The following is a 21,615-nucleotide window of genomic DNA, read 5'->3' on the forward strand; positions in this document are numbered from 1 at the left end:
GCAGGGGCCGAGCTTTAGGGACATGATACTCGACTGAAAAGACGCACCTCGAATCCAGTGTGGACAAAATACAATATTTTAGTGTATTCACACATTCCATTAAAATCAGCAAAGTCAATTCTAACCACATGATTGAATCTGGTGGTTTAACATACTGGCAGTGATGGGTGCTGCTAACCTAAAAGTTAGCTTTGACAACCGCTAATCTGCTAACAACATTTGGCTGTAACAGGTATGGTCAGGCCTACGTCACTTCCGCCGCCATTTTGGATCGCCGCTGAAAACACACTGTACGCGCACTCACAACCGTTGTTGATACAGTTGTCTTTACCGATGTTTATTTACAAAGGCCTGCTGATTTGGTCATGCCAAATGAGTATGTGGAGAGCTATGCTAGGTGTGCAAAAGTTGCTATAGTTAAAAAGCTTATAGTTGGATCTCAGGATTGAGCTGATGGCCCACCGCGAGGCGAGCTGCCGTCTGTCCCAGCCCCTGCCTCTCGGCGCCCCCTCGATGCTCTTAGCTGACTGTCCCGCGGGGTCCAACGCATTTACTTTGAAAAAATTAGAGTGTTCAAAGCAGCCCCGGTCACCTGAATACCCCAGCTAGGAATAATGGAATAGGATTCTGGTTCTATTTTGTGGGTTTTCTTCTCTGAACTGGGTCATGATTAAGAGGGACTGCCGGGGGCATTCGTATTGTGCTGCTAGAGGTGAAATTCTTGGACTGGCGCAAGACGGACAAAAGCGAAAGCATTTGCGAAGAATGTTTTCATTAAACAAGAATGAAAGTCGGAGGTTCCAAGACGATCAGATACCGTTGTAATTCCGACCATAAACTATGCCAACTAGTGATCTGGCGGCGTTATTCCCATGACCATCCTTGTTTACTCGGCTGATATCAGCCAGCCATTTATCCCTTCTGTCTGGACTTTTGTGGCGCTTTGGGAGCTCGAAAAAAAAATGCACTTTTCGATCTTTTAACTTATCGTGGTTGGTACAGCCAACTGCAACACATGAATGTAGCATTCTCTGTGAAAACTGGTGTATAGTATGTAGAAAAAAATGTGGCAGAATGATGCAAGCACAATGGACGTCAAGTAGGAAATGAGTGTGACAGCGGTTTGTTTTCAGCAGTTCTCTGGTTACTATGCGCGTTGCTATGCGTGTGCGTATGTGGGACCCGGATGTCCAACCGTACCTATAAGGCAGGGGTGGGCATCTTGTTCCAGAAAGGGCCAAGAGGGTGCAGGTTTTCTTTGTAGCCACTGAATCTACCAGGTGATTTCACTGATTAATATCACTTTGAGCAGATGGAATCAGTTAATCAGTGAAATCACCTGGTGGAGTCAGTGGCTGCAAAGAAAGCTTACACCCTCTTGGCCCTTTCTAGAACAAGTTGCCCACCCCTGCTATAAGGCTAAACCAACAAACCCCTAAAACATTTAGCTGAAGCTTCTGCTAAGTGCTTTTACTACAGATTTAGTTTTTTTTTTAAAGCTCTGAAACCCTGAAAAACAGACCCAAAGAGCTGAAAATTGTAAAGTAAACATTCCAAAAAGGTTTAGCATGCTAACATCAAATGATGATCAAGATGTAACTAAGTAAATGAGTAAGTGAAATTAAACAGTACCTTATATTCAACATACAGTATTAAACAAAACATATTAAGAAATAAAAATAAACATGGAAAATAATTCTAATAATCTAAATCTATTTACTCTGGCTTGACTTGCTCTTCGAATTGATGCTTGTGTTCGCATGATGTGTCGATTTTGCTTCTTGGACTACTGTCTAAACCCCAACAGGTACAAAAATGTATCATTTTAGGGTTTACCCATAGTTTTAAACTTCATTCACAAAATGTTAACTGGCTTAAAGTTAGTGGAACTAAATTTCGTGGAAGATCACTCGTCCACTAATGGTTTTCAAAGTTATCTGAAACGCTAATCTGCTAACTAAAAAGTTAGTTTTGCTACTTAGCTGAATTGTGTCCACCACTGCTTACTGTGCAGTTCAAAAGGCTTTTATCTGGAACTTGCTCAGTACCTTGGAAACAAATAAAACATGGAGAAGCAGCAAACACCTGTCACTAGCCTTCATTAAATGGCGTCTAAATGTAAGTGCAAGCGTTTGGCTTCACTGCACAAAAAACACAATACTAAAGAAAAGCCATTTCGAGCCCTAGTGCTCAAAACCTTTGAGGGCCAATCTTTGTGACAAACACTTCTCTTAATAATGGGTCACAGCCATTAGAGTGTAGGGGGAGAGCAGTTTCTCTGCAGGTTATATTGTTTCACTTTGGTTTCAAGATGGGGCTTGTTGTCTGTAAACCTCAGTGGTGTGCAAGCACAGAGCTGGAGGTGGTGAGGTCTGGTCGCCATGACATTAAAGAGGAGCAGGACAGACCTTTTTAGAATCAGAAGACAAAGCGTGAGTCTCCGTTCTACAAGTGACTGGGAAACATAGACGTATCATTCTGTTTGCTGTTTCAGAATCAGGGAGTGAAGAAAGGAAGAGCTGCCATATAATACAGCTACTCAGTCACCACCATACCGCACATATAAAGAAATCAAATCCCAAGTGACCTTGGTTAAGGGCCCCTTCACACATAGTGAGAATTTGGTCAAATTGCGCATGAAGTGTGCATGAAGCAGGAATCGTATGCAATACGTGTAAAATCGTAGCTGCCTCTAACGCCTTGTACACCTGTTGCTACAACTATTTGCACACACCAGAAAGAGTGTGTGCTGTGAGAGCCCATCAAACCCACTCGTGGCAGGTGTCGGTCAAATTCCAGGTGACACACATGAATATCTAACACCGCTCGCATGGTACTTAGAAAATGTGTGACCATTTGCACTGTTAATATAACAACAGTCAGCAGACGGTCACTGTCGAGCTGGATGTGAAATCTGTCTAAGTGCCCACGAGTGTGACTTTGCAAACAGACACAGTGACACGTTGGTGTGTGCGCTGAACTGACTGGAGGTGTGTCCGCCCACAGGAGCGGCTGTGGAGATCTGTGGTTCTGGACGACATGGCTGGGGAACACGAACATGAACTAACAACTATCCACTGTGACGTGTATTTGTCTGCTTGCTGTCCTCACCTGGACATACATAAAACATATATCGCTGTTGCAATGGGCTGCAGCAAGCACGTGCATGCCATGCACACTGACAGGCTACTGCAGGTGATCTGGACCATCAGATCATAACATGCAGCAGATGATCTGAATGTCACGCCACCCACATGAGCTTTGTTCCACATGACATGGTGTCTGTCCTGCACCGTGCCATCCACACACTGGGCCAGCAGATGTGGACATGATAAGAGGGCCCTGCTTCTCATTCATGTCATTTCATGACTGTACATCTGTGACCATGGGTCATCTACAGAGGAACAGACGGATCATATTTGTATTGTCCGCTTGATAAGAGGGATTCAACAAAATAGTTGTAGCAACAGGTGTACGAGGCATCAGAGGCAGCTACGATTTTACACGTATTGCATGCGATTCCTGCTTTATGCGCAATTCATGCACAATTGGACCACATTCGTACTATGTGTGAAGGGGCCCTAAAACCTGACTTCTATAGCCACTTTTCTTGAGACAAGTCAGGGGATGGACACCTGAACATTTCCAACTCACTGAATATGTCTTGAACTTCATTTACATCAATGAAAAAACACAAACATATGATACTGCATGGTGAATCTGTCTGGAGTAAGCAGTTCTCAAAACCTAAATGACCATGCTGGAAGGAGACTAATGAGGGAAACTACCAAGACACCCAGACAACTCTGAACATTAAGAGTTTTTAAAAAAAATTTTCTATTAAATATCTATTAAAAATTTCTGGCATGCATAAATTTCGTGCCACTTGAGCGAACTAGTCGTGAAGATTCCGCAAGCTATTGGATGACACTGCGTGTCAGTGCAGGGCATCTGAACCTGAAATTAGATTATGAAAAGATGTTACATCAATAATAATTTTAACTTTACAGATACATATCTAACTCATAAGAAAGAATGAAAATGCAACTGTTTTACCAATCCATTACAATAAATATGTTTGAGACAAGATTTCAAATGTGTTCTCCACACATGACACGCACAAGACAACCTGTGCTTAGACGCACTTATTTTCCCTTTTGTATTGCTAGCATACTGGCATAGTATGTTACTATGCTTTTTACCCTTTTAAATTAATTTTATTCGGAAACAGAGTGGGGCCGAGGCCTCAACTTTGCCTCGCCTTGACACTCTACAAGTGTCAAAGTGGCTTTATAGGCCTCTATGACTATGATTGGAGAAACTGTTGTCTAATACAGCTTCAAGATGAAGACAAAGGAGGATTTTCTGAAAAAAGAGCATACAAAACTTCAGCTGTTTGCCAGACGTCACATGGGTACAATGAGGCTAGATCTGCTCTGTTTTCCTGTTTTACAGTCCTTCTGTACTCCACTCCAACATGAAGCTGTGAGTGGGCATGCAACAAATGTTGCACCATTCCCAGTGTTTCTCCATTTACAGCCTATAATTAATTATTTCACAGCTGCCATGGGTGTCTCGGTGGCTTCCGTCACTAGTCTCCTTCTACCATGGTCACTCAATTTTTAAAAATTGTCTACTTACAGGGCAGCACGGTGGGTTAGTGGTTAGCACTGTTGCCTCACAGCGAGAAGGTTGTGAGTTCAATTCCCATGCCCTTTCTGTGTGGAGTTTGCATGTTCTCCCCGTGTTTGCGTGGCTTTCCTCTGGGTGCTCCGGTTTACTCCCACATCCAAAGACGTGCGGGTTAGGTGGATTGGACTCTTTAAAATTGTCCGTAGGTGTGTGGGTGTGTCTGTGTTTGTCTGTTTGTGGCCCTGCGACAGACTGGCGTCCTGTCCTGGGAGTACCCCGCCTCGCGCTCTATGACTGCTGGGATAGGTACCAGCCCCCCACGACCCTTAATTGGACTAAGCGGTAGAAGATGAATGAATGAATGAATGAATGAATGAATGAATGAATGTCTACTTACATGTAAGGATAACTGGATTTTTTTCTTTGTTTGTTTGTTGTTTTTTCTCCTGTCATCCTAAATTTTTCTGATTTGGGGATGTAAATTTACCTAAATCAAAAGCTAGTCTACAGTCTAAAGCTTCTTCACTTCGCTCATGTCACTTCTGGAGCTTTGAGTTTTTTTAAGTCCTCTGTAATTTAACGGTAAACTGGAAAAGGAGTTGTGTGAAATGACAAAACTCTCCATTAGACGAACAGCTGTGTCAAAGGGTTAAAAGAGCAACTGACAACAACCCCCCCCCCACCATTTCTTGCAATGTCTGGAAAATATCTTGAATTTGAACTTCTTTGTGTGTGTGCGTCATGCAAAAATTAGTTTTAGCAGAAAACAGGGGTCGTGTCCAAAGTGCGCTGACACATAGACAGCAGCGGTGCCAAATGCTGCAACTTTTTTCAGTGTGTTCGATATTTAACAGGAACTAATTGGTCCGTTCATGGTTATCACTGTTATCTGAAAAGCTTGTCCACTAATGAAAACGTTACCTTTACTAATTAGATGTTAGGTTATTAGCTGAACTGTGCCTGCCACCGCTTCTGAGTCATTCAGACGGAAATGACTCAAAAACACCCAGAGGTCATAAAGGGTTAAGCAAAGGTTTCCAGTTATACTGTTCACATATTAGAGTCCATCTGCCTCAGGTCTGACCTCACTTTCCATCAGAAACACAGCGAAGATGAGGGATCGGGGCCGTCCTAGGAGGCATCCTCCCTAAATAAATGAAAGTGATTTCATAATGGTGACCTCCACACGTCAGGACTATCTGTGTGACAAAGCAACTTTCCTCTCCATGCATTTTTCATGAGCAGTCCAGGAGAGATGGGTGAAAAAACAAGGTAGCGGTTGGTGACCTCAGGGTCAGGGGGGTAGAGGACTCCAGCTGGTCACAGTACCTCCTCATTGACTGATACCACATCCACCCCATTGTGTGGGGCGCGTGTCCATTGTTCTGCAGCGACATTAAAATGCATAGATTCCTGTCAGCCATTTCGTTGCTTGTTGACCTTATTAGTTAAGGTAAATACATAAAACATGAAGTTTGGGGTCATTAGATTTAAGGGCGTGGTAGTCAACAGTGACTATAGTTGCACTATTTAAAGTATTCCTAGTACAATCAAAATATCCAGTCTATCTTTAAGATGGATAGCAGCACACACATTTTAGCTGTAGGTGAGAAGATTTTGAAAAAGCAGCATCGCTGCCTCTGGAAAGTCATTGTGCTCCATATATCCTATGCACTTGCCACCCTGCCCCAACTACTCTCTATTTTTCACCTCTGCACGGTTACTGCAGTGAGCGAGAGGAAGCGAGAAGAAGAGAGGAGAACGGAGAAGAGGTGCTGATACTCAGTAATTGAGGGGCTACCCTGTCACAGTTGACCCACAGAAAGCCTCGGATAAAGTATAGCATTCCATTTTCTCTCTGCTACGCTGTGACTGACAGCCTGCAGAGCCTCGGAGCTGACAGACCAAACTGAGGGCTCAGACCCTCAGCCCACCTCCATCATAGCAAGCAATACTCACTTCTTGTTTGCATTCTCACCCACGTGCACACACACGTTCTGCACACTCGCAACTTTTTTTGCTGCAGCCTACAGGTTTTGCACGGCACTTAACAAGCTGATATACACAGTTCACCTAACAGCTAATTAGCTAAGCTAATTTGTTTTTTGTTCGCAGATGAATTTTTCAGCTAATTTTAAGATAACATTTTAAAATAAAAGGTCATCATCAAAAATATTTGTAAACCCTAAAATCAAACATGTTTCTTGTGTTGGTGTACCAATAAATAAAAAAAATGTACACAATTCAATTTATTTCATTTATACAGCACCAAATTACAACAAAGCTGCCTTAAGGAGCTTCACACAAGTAAATCTAACCTTACCAACCCCTAGAGCAAGCACACAGGGGACAGGGGTAAGGAAAAACTCCCTCAGATGATTTGAGGAAGAAACCTCAAGCAGACCAGACTCAAAGGGGTGACCCACTGTTTTGGCCATTCTACCATTTAAAAGGTTTTGCAAAGTTTTACAAAGCTAAAGAAACAGAAAATAGAAAATCAAACAATATAATAATATGAAGAAGATGAGAAGTCCACACAGGTGTCAGCACCATGGGCAGGGGTCATCCTCGCCATCAGTGGGTCTGTCCCCGTGACAGGGTCATTTTCACATGAAGACTGCAGCATGCAGCACCCGTCTCAGATGTTCCACCTCACAGTCCATCCGGGCCCTTCAATTTGGATCCATCCGTTGTTTGTACCTCGGACCGAGAGAAAAAGAGCAGAATCAGTTGGTCGGAAAAAAACTACACCTAAGGTATAATTAATCAGCAGTAAATCAACAGGAAAACAGAGAGATTACTAAGGTGATCGGTGGCCGCTAACCCAAATGTTCACTCACAGACCCAAAATTTAGATAAAGTTTAGGCCGAGACCTGTTCCATTGCTAATAAAATGTCTTTTAAAAGATAGGAAGCATAGTACCATACTATGCCAGTATGCTAGCCATACGAGAGGGAGAATTGATGCGTCTTAAGTCTAGTCTTGAAAGTCTCCACAGAATCCACACTGCACAAAGACAAGAAGTATCAGCTCAAGCAAGAGAAATTGCATTAATTAGATTATTAAAACTATTTTTCACATGTGGTTTTATTTCTTAATATTTCTTCTTCATTGAATACTTTCTACACTGTGAATATACTGTATGTTATTTATTTAATTATTCATATACATCTTGGTCATCATCTGATCTTGACATGCTAAACTGTTTTAACACCGTCCATGTTCACGCTTCAGCATATTAAAATTTCAGCCCTTTATGTCTGTTTCTCTGGGCTTCAGAGCCATGGCTACATATTATAAAGATTAGCAGTTAGCGGTAGTTTTTGCTAAATGTTTTAAATTAGTGTTATCCCAGTTAACCTTTTGGTTAGCGAATTAGAGGTTATTGACGCTAACCTTTAGGTTGGTTGTGCCCACCACTGTACACTGACCAATTAAAGTTTTAGCTGAATACATATAAAGAGGGTAAAATATGTTGGGTAAAATATGTTTTCATATCCCTTTTACAGTTGCATATGCTTCAGATGATGTTTTAAACATCCTCAGTGTCCCACAGTTGTATGACAGTCAATGTAAAAATTCTCCTGCTATTCAGAAACTTCATACTTGAAAATGCTCGCTTTAAACTTAAGTGGCATATGGAACAGAAGTCCAATTATGGGCAAGCAATAACATTTTTATATTAAAACTAAGAAACGAAAACTGATATTTTTCTTCTTCATTTTAGATGATGTCCCCTTGGTGATTATATATATTTTAGCTACTAATTAATGTTTTAAGACACCTGCTAACCTACATTAGTAGTTGAAAAGATGTATAACATGACCCCTTTAAATTTTGATTGAAATGATACGAAAGAGCTAAGTAATGCCTCTACTGGTGGTTGGCTCTCACTGCGGTATTGTATCACTTCCTGTTCCGGAGCACAGCGGTGTTTTGCTGTATCTGTTAGCTGTTTAATCTGCGCAGTTAGATTGATCTAGATAACTAGATAATGATTTGTTTCACAGTGTAATCTTCACGTGCCTTAACTAAAGCACTCCCTCTGCTGAATCACCTCTAAATTATTTACACATTATTCACTTTGTGTGTTTTTAGGAATCCGCTAGCTTAGCGCAGCTACTAGCTCTTAGCCGATTTAGCATGACGGCTTCTCCTGTCTCTCCCGCACTTTTCTGCTCTGGGTGTGAAATGTTTAGTTATTCCTCAGCCTCCTTTAGCAGTAATGGTACTTGTAATAAGTGTAGCTTATTCGTAGCTTTGGAGGCCAGGCTGGGCGAATTGGAGACTCGGCTCCGCACCGTGGAAAATTCTACAGCTAGCCAGGCCCCTGTAGTCGGTGCAGACCAAGGTAGCATAGCCGCCGTTAGTTCCCTTCCAGCAGATCCCGAGCAGCCGGGAAAGCAGGCCGACTGGGTGACTGTGAGGAGGAAGCGTAGCCCTAAACAGAAGCCTCATGTACACCGCCAACCCGTTCACATTTCTAACCGTTTTTCCCCACTCGGCGACACACCCGCCGAGGATCAAACTCTGGTTATTGGCGACTCTGTTTTGAGAAATGTGAAGTTAGCGACACCAGCAACCATAGTCAATTGTCTTCCGGGGGCCAGAGCAGGCGACATTGAAGGAAATTTGAAACCGCTGGCTAAGGCTAAGCGTAAATTTGGTAAGGTTGTAATTCACGTCGGCAGTAATGACACGCGGTTACGCCAATCGGAGGTCACTAAAATTAATATTGAATCGGTGTGTAACTTTGCAAAAACAATGTCGGACTCTGTAGTTTTCTCTGGGGCCCTCCCCAATCGGACCGGGAGTGACGTGTTTAGCCGCATGTTCTCCTTGAATTGCTGGCTGTCTGAGTGGTGTCCAAAAAATGAGGTGGGCTTCATAGATAATTGGCAAAGCTTCTGGGGAAAACCTGGTCTTGTTAGGAGAGACGGCATCCACCCCACTTTGGATGGAGCAGCTCTCATTTCTAGAAATCTGGCCAATTTTCTTAAATCCTCCAAACCGTGACTATCCAGGGTTGGGACCAGGAAGCAGGGTGTAGTCTTACACACCTCTCTGCAGCTTCTCTCCCCCTGCCATCCCCTCATTACCCCATTCCCGTAGAGACGGTGCCTGCTCCCAGACCACCAATAACCAGTAAAAATCTATTTAAGCATAAAAATTCAAAAAGAAAAAATAATATAGCACCTTCAACTGCACCACAGACTAAAACAGTTAAATGTGGTCTATTAAACATTAGGTCTCTCTCTTCTAAGTCCCTGTTAGTAAATGATATAATAATTACAATTTGTTCATGTAAATGGGGAATCTTCTTCACAGACTAAAGTTAATTATGGAGTTCCACAAGGTTCTGTGCTAGGACCAATTTTATTCACTTTATACATGCTTCCCTTAGGCAGTATTATTAGACGGTATTGCTTAAATTTTCATTGTTACGCAGATGATACCCAGCTTTATCTATCCATGAAGCCAGAGGACACACACCAATTAGCTAAACTGCAGGATTGTCTTACAGACATAAAGACATGGATGACCTCTAATTTCCTGCTTTTAAACTCAGATAAAACTGAAGTTATTGTACTTGGCCCCACAAATCTTAGAAACATGGTGTCTAACCAGATCCTTACTGTGGATGGCATTACCCTGACCTCTAGTAATACTGTGAGAAATCTTGGAGTCATTTTTGATCAGGATATGTCATTCAAAGCGCATATTAAACAAATATGTAGGACTGCTTTTTTGCATTTACGCAATATCTCTAAAATCAGAAAGGTCTTGTCTCAGAGTGATGCTGAAAAACTAATTCATGCATTTATTTCCTCTAGGCTGGACTATTGTAATTCATTATTATCAGGTTGTCCTAAAAGTTCCCTAAAAAGCCTTCAGTTAATTCAAAATGCTGCAGCTAGAGTACTGACGGGGACTAGAAGGAGAGAGCATATCTCACCCATATTGGCCTCTCTTCATTGGCTTCCTGTTAATTCTAGAATAGAATTTAAAATTCTTCTTCTTACTTATAAGGTTTTGAATAATCAGGTCCCATCCTATCTTAGGGACCTCGTAGTACCATATCACCCCAATAGAGCGCTTCGCTCTCAGACTGCAGGCTTACTTGTAGTTCCTAGGGTTTGTAAGAGTAGAATGGGAGGCAGAGCCTTCAGCTTTCAGGCTCCTCTCCTCTGGAACCAGCTCCCAATTCAGATCAGGGAGACAGACACCCTCTCTACTTTTAAGATTAGGCTTAAAACTTTCCTTTTTGCTAAAGCTTATAGTTAGGGCTGGATCAGGTGACCCTGAACCATCCCTTAGTTATGCTGCTATAGACGTAGACTGCTGGGGGGTTCCCATGATGCACTGTTTCTTTCTCTTTTTGCTCTGTATGCACCACTCTGCATTTAATCATTAGTGATCGATCTCTGCTCCCCTCCACAGCATGTCTTTTTCCTGGTTCTCTCCCTCAGCCCCAACCAGTCCCAGCAGAGGACTGCCCCTCCCTGAGCCTGGTTCTGCTGGAGGTTTCTTCCTGTTAAAAGGGAGTTTTTCCTTCCCACTGTAGCCAAGTGCTTGCTCACAGGGGGTCGTTTTGACCGTTGGGGTTTTACATAATTATTGTATGGCCTTGCCTTACAATATAAAGCGCCTTGGGGCAACTGTTTGTTGTGATTTGGTGCTATATAAATAAAATTGATTTGATTTGATTTGATTTAATGGTAACTACAAAGTAAACTGTTCAAAACAAATTGTTATAATGATGTCTGAGATCACTATATATTTAAAACTGTCAAAATAAAAAAAAATGTGATCATATGACCATTTAAGTTTTGGAAAGCAAACAAATATATGATCTAATATATCGGTCAGATCAGGGAGCATGTGGTGGTGCCACACGTTGAGACACTCACCACACTACAGAACCATCTCAGGTCCTGGATTGTAACCATGTCTCCAAACAACCCATCCTTCTCCACCTCCTGAAAGTAGTATTAATCTGCTCCAGCCAGGTGATATGTGGACGTCCCCTAGCTTGGCCTTTTCCAATTTCAGGAATCCCACATGTGGAAAAGGTCAAGGAGTCACACCTACCTGTAAGCGGAGTCTTACTCATAGGAGTGCACCACCACAATGTCATATCTGATGCTCCCTCACAATGAGTCTCTCTAACTAACCACTCATTTGACAGAAACCCATGAAAACTGTACACAAGGATCTTCCAAAGACATCCAGTATTCACCTTAAGTCACTGGTTAACATCCAAAACCATGCAGTAAGATGCACTAGGACCCTACAAATGTGGACCTTCATTCTCTTGCAAAAGTATCTGCATCACCTCAGTGTAATATCCCTACAGATGCTGTGATCCAGGTGATCACTCTTTCCTTTCCAGCACGCTTCAATAAGTGCTTTCTTCACATCTGTTGGGATGATGCTTGTTCATATAGTAATACATAAGTATTTAGCAATTTAGTGTCATCATTACAAGCAATCAGTAAAAACGGGATTTCAAATTGCACATCAATATATCTATGTTGATATATGTTATTTGTTGGCAGATGAAATAATCCCTTCTTCTTCCATCAGTTCAGTTTATTGTTATCATCATCATCATTTCTAATCCAATACATTACCAAAGGCCAGAGGTGTCACATCCAGCTTCAGAAAGTAAAAGTCCAGCCACATATTTGTTCCATTTTCCCAATAAACCAGCTGATTGTAATTAGTTCAGCTCTTCAGGCAGGTGGATGAATTACTGAGATAACCTGTTTTAGGTGCACAAGTAGAAGCAACACATGGGAGGGTTTTTAGTTTCTGAAGCCGGATTTGACACCTCTGCCAAAGGCCAAACTTGCTGTCAATGACACTGTGTCTTTATAAGAAAGCTGCAACCCCTGGTGCATATTTGTTTTGTTTTGTTTTGTTTTTTGTAGCCATATTAAAAACATGTGACTTTTCCCTTGGATGTTCAGAATGTTCAAACCCAATACAATAATATTCATTTTTAGTTGCTGCTGTTACTGAAATAATTAATTTTTCTTCTTTACATCAAGAAATTAAATTCAGTTTGATTCAATTTTATCTATCGCCCAAGATCACAAAATGTCCCCATGAGATAAGCGGTAGAAAATGGATGGATAATTTACACTTTATTGTTCCTGTGGTGAAATTACCCTTGGACTTCATTGCTATACACACAGACATGCATGCACACATGGCCACGCACACGCACGCACGCACGCACGCACGCACACACACACACACACACACACACACACACACACACACACACACACACACACACACACACACACACACACACACACACACACACAGTCTGGGTTGCTAGTGCAGCAGCGCTCAACAAAGGAACCAAAACCAGGATATTCTTATGAGGTGATGTAACTAACAAATCTTCATGATATACCATGAAAAACATTTACTTCTCCAACAAGAAGGTAGTCCTACAGATTCCCTGATAATTATGTAATGACCCTACAAATCCCACAAGACTGGGCAACAGGTTCCTTCCCAACACAAGTCCAGTACTCATTTAGATTTGGGTGAACTGGAGCAATGAAGTGTCTTGTCACGCTTCACAGACAGGTAGTGTGACCAGGCATCAAACCCAGGTCTACATTATGGCAGTCCAGCTCCTCAATCCACTGATTCATGTGCTCTACGAGGCCTTTCACTGTATCAGAGCACATGAATGTTGTGTGGAAACAGACTAGAATGACAGCACCTGTTTTGGAGGCACTCTAATGCTACGCTCTGTGGTCTGTTGTCCATTTGTCTGTCTTGAGCATCTTCTCTTGTGACTGTAGAGACCGATGCGAGAGCAACAGTCGCCATCGCACAGGTCACATCTACTGTATGTATTGACTCTAGACTTTTTGATTAGTGCTTTCTCTTGGCGAGCTCGCTTTTCTGCTGCTGCCACTCTCAGCTTCTCTTCGTCAATCTGCATTTGCGATCGGCTGTGAGGTTCTCCCAGGATTCGATCTCTCATGCACACATCCTTGTACCTCAGTTGTGGATGGCCAATGCTTCTCTGGTCTGCAGCAAGCTCTCCATAGAGGACATCTTTTGGGCCTCCATATGACAAACGTGGCCTACCTCAGTAGGGTGTACAATGTAGGGAGGCCAGTGCGATTCAGGACGTCAGTGTTGGTCACCTTGTCTTGCCAGGTGATGCCAAGTATGATTCAAATTTCTACTCTACCTCCACAGTGACAAAAAAAAAAGCCCTATAAGCATTCATCATGAGAAGCGCATCTCCAAAATAGAATGGGTTTGATCCAGCGATGGATAAACAAGTATATTTAGAACCCCAGTCCTTGGCCTTTGTGCCTTCCTGATTTGTTCTAATCTGGGAGCGTAATCCAGAAAAAGAAGATTAAACATATTAAACTCCTTAAAACTGCAGTATTTTTCATATCATTTTTGCAGTAGAAATGCAGCAGAAGCACCTTACATAAACATAAAGCTTCAGAACGGTGTGTGTGCAGCAATAAAGGGGTGGGTAATGTGTGCAAAATGAAGCGTGTAAGTGAAAAATGTTTTCAGGAAAATGTTGTTACACTAATGATGCAGGAGGAAAAAGTTCTCTTGTGCGATGACTGCTGACATATGTGTGTTTCTTTAATTGATTTTCTTCTCTGCCCCACAGTTGCAATAGAAACAAAAAGATTTTCAGACATAATGTTACTTTACTAAATCAATATAATATCACTTTGCCCATCCCAGAGTCACATCATTTTCCATATCATAAAAAACCCTCAAGTGGATTATCCCCAAATGAGAACATGTAAATGGGTAGAAAGAACAATTCAGCTGAGTTTCTGCCTTAAAGACTTTCAGCATGTAGTTTAAATCACTTTTTGCATCAATAGTTTTTTGAGGGAAAACGTCAGCCTGACTGTGACCTATTAAATCACCCGTGGAAAAGACGGGAAACTGCAAATAATTTAAATGGCAATTTGCTCGGCTGGCAAATAATTTCAGAGCGAGGTCACAGACACAACTTACAGAAATAAATGCACGCTCACACCGAAGGCCCGCAGACTGCAGCGTCCGCTCAATGACAGCTCAAAGACACAACAGAACCATCTGCCCTTCAAACCAACTCACCGGCATGAGGCTGACCTGCACGTGCACGCGTGTCCCATCTGCCCTTTCAGCCAGGAAAGCTGCATGAAGCTGACCTTTGACCCTTAGGATTATGGTTCCACCATGTGCCAGTGAGCCGTGTGATGAGATTGACCTACGTGGGCTGCAGCTACTGCAGCGTGTGTGTGTGTATATTACAATATCTGACAGATCCACCTATGTGGACACGTGCAAACATGCACAGGCAAACAGAATGCTGCTGGGATCCTTAAATCAATGTTGGTCTAATGAGTTTGCTGTTAAACCTGTTAGCCCAAAGTGTGTAAGTGAAAATCTTCCAATAAGTTACTATACATCCATGTGTGTGTGTCTGTGCGCACGCAGGATAATTTAACACAAATACCTCCACGTGAGAGGTCTAATGCGGCACGGAGGACAGGCGGCCATCCTGAGCTCTGACACAACCAATCATTGCAAAGCCAGTGTGATCGCCTTGGCAACCCTTGCCACCACATAGTTTATCGAGAGCCTCAACCAATCAGGAAGAACCACAGCCTTCCTGAGATCCTCCCACGGGGTTGGGGAAGTGGTACCAGTGGTTGGTGCAGAGCCTGCTGCATGAGCGGACGCTATAATCTGGATTCAGTGAGGAGAGAATCACTAATCCCAGATTATGGCTCTGTGGGATTAAGACATGCTGATGCACAGGTTTGCACGCACCTCCATTCCCCAAACCGCTCAATCTGGCCCTCTGCTCCACTGGCAAACCCCAGCAAGGGGAACTCAGTGAAGTTGAAGGCGTAAGCACATCTTCTGGTAGATGTTTATTTGTTGCTAGGTGTTGTAGGAGAAGTGCACAGGATCATTTGTGGCATGTGTCTCAGAAGTGTTTGTGCACTGAAGGCAATGAGTTAGCGGATATGAAAGTTTCATTGTGTCGCCGCTATCTGACTGAACACAAGTGACCGAAGCATCAGGGGGAGAGGTAAACAAAGCAGAGCGGAAACTCCACCCTGCTGGTAACTACTGCCTGCCTGCCCAAATAAGGAGGTGCTCAACCCAAAAATAAGACCGTATTACAAAAAAATAGCCAAAGGTCTTTATTCATGTGGACATGTTACTACAACCCCTGGCAAAAATTATGGAATCACCAGCCTCGGAGGATGTTCATTCAGTTGTTTAAATTTGTAGAAAAAAAGCAGATCACAGACATGACACAAAACTAAAGTAATTTCAAATGGCAACTTTCTGGCTTTAAGAAACACTATAAGAAATCAAGAAAAATTGTGGCAGTCAGTAACGGTTACTTTTTTAGACCAAGCAGAAGGAAAAAAATATGGACTCACTCAATTCTGCGGAATAAATTATGGAATCACCCTGTAAATTTTCATCCCCAAAACTAACACCTGCATCAAATCAGATCTGCTCGTTAGTCTGCATCTAAAAAGGAGTGATCACACCTTGGAGAGCTGTTGCACCAAGTGGACTGACATGAATCATGGCTCCAACACGAGAGATGTCAATTGAAACAAAGGAGAGGATTATCAAACGCTTAAAAGAGGGTAAATCTTCACGCAATGTTGCAAAAGATGTTGGTTGTTCACATGTAAATTTCCACAGTCATTGATGATATGGGGCTGCATGTCAGGTAAAGGCACTGGGGAGAAGCCAGCATAGAAATGAACAATCTTGGAGGTTACTGAATGGCCTCTTAGGGCCCCTTCACACAGTCCAAATTTGGTCAATTCCGCATAAAGTGCCCATGAAGCAGACATCGTGTGCAAAACGTGTACAATCGTAGCTGCCTCCAATGCCTCATATCCACCAGCGGCTGAAAGATAGAGTGTGCACTGTGCGAGCCCATCAAACCCTCTTGTGACAGGTGCTGGCCAAGTTCCAGCTGAAACACACAAACATCTAACACCACTCGCATGGCACTCAGAAAATGTGTGGCCAGTCACACTATTTACACAACAACAGTCTGCAGACAATCACTGTCAGGCTGGATATGAAATTTGTCTAAGTGCTCCACCAGTGTGGCTTTGCAAACAGACACAGTGAGTTGGTCTGTGCACTAAACTGACAGGAGGTGTGGCCACCGACAGAAGCAGCTGTGGAGATCTGTGGATCTGGATGTCACGGCTGGACAACATGTACTGTGTTTTGATGGACATGGACTAACAACTGCCCACTGTGATGCACGTGTGTGTGCTTGCTGTCCTCACGGTGGACATAAATAAAAAATATATCGCTGTGACGATGGGCTGCAGCGAGCAAGCGTGCGCATGGCGTGCACATAGACAGGCTGCCCCCAGGTTGAAACAGACCATCAGATCATAACACGCAAGGGCGATCTGACTGTCACGTCACCCACGTGAGCTCTGTTCTACATGACGCGGTGTCAGTCAAGCGATGTGCCATCCACAAGATGCGTGTCAGGCAGGACACGCATGTGGGGCCAGCTGGACATGGCGCCAGCAGATTCCCTGCTTCTCATTCATGTCATTTCATGACTGTACGTCTGTGACCATGGGTCATTTATAGAGGAACAGATGGATCATACGTGATAAGAGGGATTCAATGAAATGCTGTGTTTTTTATGGTATGGTTTTTGTTATATGGCTGGGGGGGGGGCCTGGCTGCCGGTTTGTTTGTCTGTTTGTTTTCCTCCCAGGTGGCGTGCATTTGGGACTGAGTGGCTGTGTTGCTGAGGCTGTCAGGACCTCACCCTGATCACCTGCGACTCGTCAGGACTCACAGCTGAGGTGCATCTGGATGGATTGGAGCATGTTGGCATTTAAGACTGGAGTGCACAGTGTGTATTTGCCAGAGACTCGACCTTGTGACCAGACGGGTGAGATCGTCGTCTCGGGAGCCATCTCATCAGCAGCGGATGCTGAGAAACGTCCAGGTTTGATGCACAGTCTGTGAAAGAGGAGGGGGTGAGGTCTCACGCTCGTCAGCACACTTCCTGAGGTACGTTAGATTTTGTGACTAACAGTTATACAGTCAGTAAATGTGGTGTCCCTCACACCTTATTGTATTGAGCTGTTTGTTAGTCATGTATCAGCTTCCACTGCGGTGGAGTTTTGTGAACTGGATGTTCCATGCCTGCAGGTTGGGAAGCTGATCAGTAATCAAGCCAGGAAGTGTTTGCTGTTTGTACACCTTTAAGTGTTCTGTGTGTAGAGTGTGTACTCACATAATGGTTCCTTCTTTCACAGACTCGGTTGTTGCGGCCACCTGGGGGGTGTCGGCGGGGTCCTTGGGTCCGAAACAGCTTCTGGTTCCGGACCGTTAGCGCTGCTGGGAGCGCACCACGCCAGGCCGCACCTTTTTGTATTATCACTGTTATGTATTAAATTCAGTTAGCCTTTGTACCGTGCTCTGCTTATTTCATACTGGGTCCTTCAAACGCTGGTCGGTTCTCCGAGCTGCGTCCGACACATAACAGTAGTCTCTGGCCAAACATCACGGACCCAGCGTTAGCAGAGACGGTAACGCGCCGGGAAGGCGGCAGCAGACGTTCAGTGGTTATCCGGATCAGTTGCGGGGCTCTCCGCCCGGAAGGTGCGTGTTTGAGACCCATTACTGGATACTGATTTGTGCTCTCTTGCAGCCGTGTTCCTGTGTTTGTGCCTTATCCGTGGATCGTGGTGGAGTGTGACTGGCGACGGCTTCGCGTCACGCTCCGACCGGATAAGAGGTGTAAACGGGAGCTGCAAGAGTGCATTTGTAATGGGTTCACGCGCACGGCGGAGCTCTGTTAGCACGGGTCGCTGGGCTTCCTGTGTTACAGTCATAGCCCCGTTTCCCCGGACAAAGGTAACTACTGCGTCTGTTGTATCAGCTCCGGCGTTATTTAGTTGAGCACATTTTGGTTGTGTGTTGCACTCAGCTGCGCACACAAAAGCAGCTCGTTTGTTTTTTTCTGTCGCCCAAGGGGTTTTTTCATTTTTAGCACTCTGGTTCCCCCTTGTGGTGACTGAATCACGGTACCGTCAAGCTCTGGAGTAGGAACAGGTGTGTTCCATTTGGTTGAGCTTGACGGTATAACTCACTGATTTGTTTTGTGTTAGTTCATTTTGTGTGGGTGTTTTTTGAGTTGGTTTTTGTGTGGGTTTTTCTTTTTTGTTGTCCACTATTTGTCTGGGGGTGTGACCCTGTAGCCTTTGCTAACCAAGAACAAAAACAAAAACAAAAAAAAAAAAAAGAAAAACGGGGACCCAAACAACTGTGTGTTGGTCTGTTTTTTTTTCTTTTGTTTCTTTTGTTTCACATCCCCAGGGTTAGATGGAGCGGTCCCCTGGGGGGTGATGGGGTGGTATTTGGGTTGTTTTTTTCTCTTTGTTTTTTTTGTTGTGCCCTCTCTTCTCCTCTGACTCCAGCCGGGTGTGCCGTAGTGTCGGCATTGCTGGAGGGGTGCAGTTAGGTTGTGCTGGGCGTTTCCCAGGTGGCCTCTGCACCCGGGAGGGGAGGGGGGGGGGTTTGGGTTTTTTTTTGTTTTCCCTCCCCCAGTTTCCGCCCTCAGGGTTTGACTGTGGTGTCCTCTGGGGGGGAAAAGGCGTTGGGTCCATCTAGCCGTGGACGGCCGGGGCTGGGTCCATTGGTCAGGAGGGGAGGCGTCTCCTGGGGTTGACGAGTGGTCCTCTGGGGGGCGCTGGTAGTCCCCGTGGGTGACGGTGGATCCCAGAGGGACCTCGGCCGTGGTTATTACTCCTGGAGCTGGCGGGTGGCCCTCTGGGGGGTGTTGGTCCCTGCGTGTCGTTTGGGGGGGAGGAGGGGGGGTATTTTGGCATTTTTGTTTGTGAGTTTACATGTGGGTTGTTTTTCTTTTCTCCCCTTCCCTGGGGTTTGATGGGACGGTCCCCTGGGGCGGGGGGGGGGGGGTGTTTTGGTTGTTTTGTGTTATGACTAATCACACATGTTTGGTTAAAGGCTGACCGCACAGGTGTAGGAACTCCTGGCCACACCTGTGCTGAGACTGTCAAACAAGGGCAAAGATGCAGCCAGTTCAACCAGTCTGTTGGAGGACGAACGCAGACGCGGTTTCCAGCCATGGTCCCTGGAGGGGGGTGTTTCTCCTGGGCCAGGTGTGTGTGGTCGCCGGGAGGCTTCCCGTGAGGGTGGGGTACTGTTATATGGCTGGGGGGGGCCTGGCTGCCGGTTTGTTTGTCTGTTTGTTTTCCTCCCAGGTGGCGTGCATTTGGGACTGAGTGGCTGTGTTGCTGAGGCTGTCAGGACCTCACCCTGATCACCTGCGACTCGTCAGGACTCACAGCTGAGGTGCATCTGGATGGATTGGAGCATGTTGGCATTTAAGACTGGAGTGCACAGTGTGTATTTGCCAGAGACTCGACCTTGTGACCAGACGGGTGAGATCGTCGTCTCGGGAGCCATCTCATCAGCAGCGGATGCTGAGAAACGTCCAGGTTTGATGCACAGTCTGTGAAAGAGGAGGGGGTGAGGTCTCACGCTCGTCAGCACACTTCCTGAGGTACGTTAGATTTTGTGACTAACAGTTATACAGTCAGTAAATGTGGTGTCCCTCACACCTTATTGTATTGAGCTGTTTGTTAGTCATGTATCAGCTTCCACTGCGGTGGAGTTTTGTGAACTGGATGTTCCATGCCTGCAGGTTGGGAAGCTGATCAGTAATCAAGCCAGGAAGTGTTTGCTGTTTGTACACCTTTAAGTGTTCTGTGTGTAGAGTGTGGACTCACATAATGGTTCCTTCTTTCACAGACTCGGTTGTTGCGGCCACCTGGGGGGTGTCGGCGGGGTCCTTGGGTCCGAAACAGCTTCTGGCTCCGGACCGTTAGCGCTGCTGGGAGCGCACCACGCCAGGCCGCACCTTTTTGTATTATCACTGTTATGTATTAAATTCAGTTAGCCTTTGTACCGTGCTCTGCTTATTTCATACTGGGTCCTTCAAACGCTGGTCGGTTCTCCGAGCTGCGTCCGACACATAACAGTAGTCTCTGGCCAAACATCACGGACCCAGCGTTAGCAGAGACGGTAACGCGCCGGGAAGGCGGCAGCAGACGTTCAGTGGTTATCCGGATCAGTTGCGGGGCTCTCCGCCCGGAAGGTGCGTGTTTGAGACCCATTACTGGATACTGATTTGTGCTCTCTTGCAGCCGTGTTCCTGTGTTTGTGCCTTATCCGTGGATCGTGGTGGAGTGTGACTGGCGACGGCTTCGCGTCACGCTCCGACCGGATAAGAGGTGTAAACGGGAGCTGCAAGAGTGCGTTTGTAATGGGTTCACGCGCACGGCGGAGCTCTGTTAGCACGGGTCGCTGGGCTTCCTGTGTTACAGTCATAGCCCCGTTTCCCCGGACAAAGGTAACTACTGCGTCTGTTGTATCAGCTCCGGCGTTATTTAGTTGAGCACATTTTGGTTGTGTGTTGCACTCAGCTGCGCACACAAAAGCAGCTCGTTTGTTTTTTTCTGTCGCCCAAGGGGTTTTTTCATTTTTAGCACTCTGGTTCCCCCTTGTGGTGACTGAATCACGGTACCGTCAAGCTCTGGAGTAGGAACAGGTGTGTTCCATTTGGTTGAGCTTGACGGTATAACTCACTGATTTGTTTTGTGTTAGTTCATTTTGTGTGGGTGTTTTTTGAGTTGGTTTTTGTGTGGGTTTTTCTTTTTTGTTGTCCACTATTTGTCTGGGGGTGTGACCCTGTAGCCTTTGCTAACCAAGAACAAAAACAAAAACAAAAAAAAAAAAAAGAAAAACGGGGACCCAAACAACTGTGTGTTGGTCTGTTTTTTTTTTCTTTTGTTTCTTTTTGTTTCACATCCCCAGGGTTAGATGGAGCGGTCCCCTGGGGGGTGATGGGGTGGTATTTGGGTTGTTTTTTTCTC

At 44.7% G+C, this 21,615-nt stretch overlaps 1 long non-coding RNA gene across 1 annotated transcript; it reads left to right on the top strand.

Moving 5' to 3' along the window:
- Positions 1-436: 436 nt before the first annotated feature.
- Positions 437-17,082, top strand: LOC117519337. The gene is made up of 3 exons (XR_004563249.1): positions 437-821; positions 5,132-5,141; positions 17,072-17,082. It is a non-coding gene; the product is annotated as an uncharacterized LOC117519337 (long non-coding RNA).
- Positions 17,083-21,615: the final 4,533 nt, after the last annotated feature.

This window comes from Thalassophryne amazonica, chromosome 1, assembly GCF_902500255.1.
Source record: "Thalassophryne amazonica chromosome 1, fThaAma1.1, whole genome shotgun sequence".
In the NCBI taxonomy this organism is placed as follows: domain Eukaryota; kingdom Metazoa; phylum Chordata; class Actinopteri; order Batrachoidiformes; family Batrachoididae; genus Thalassophryne; species Thalassophryne amazonica.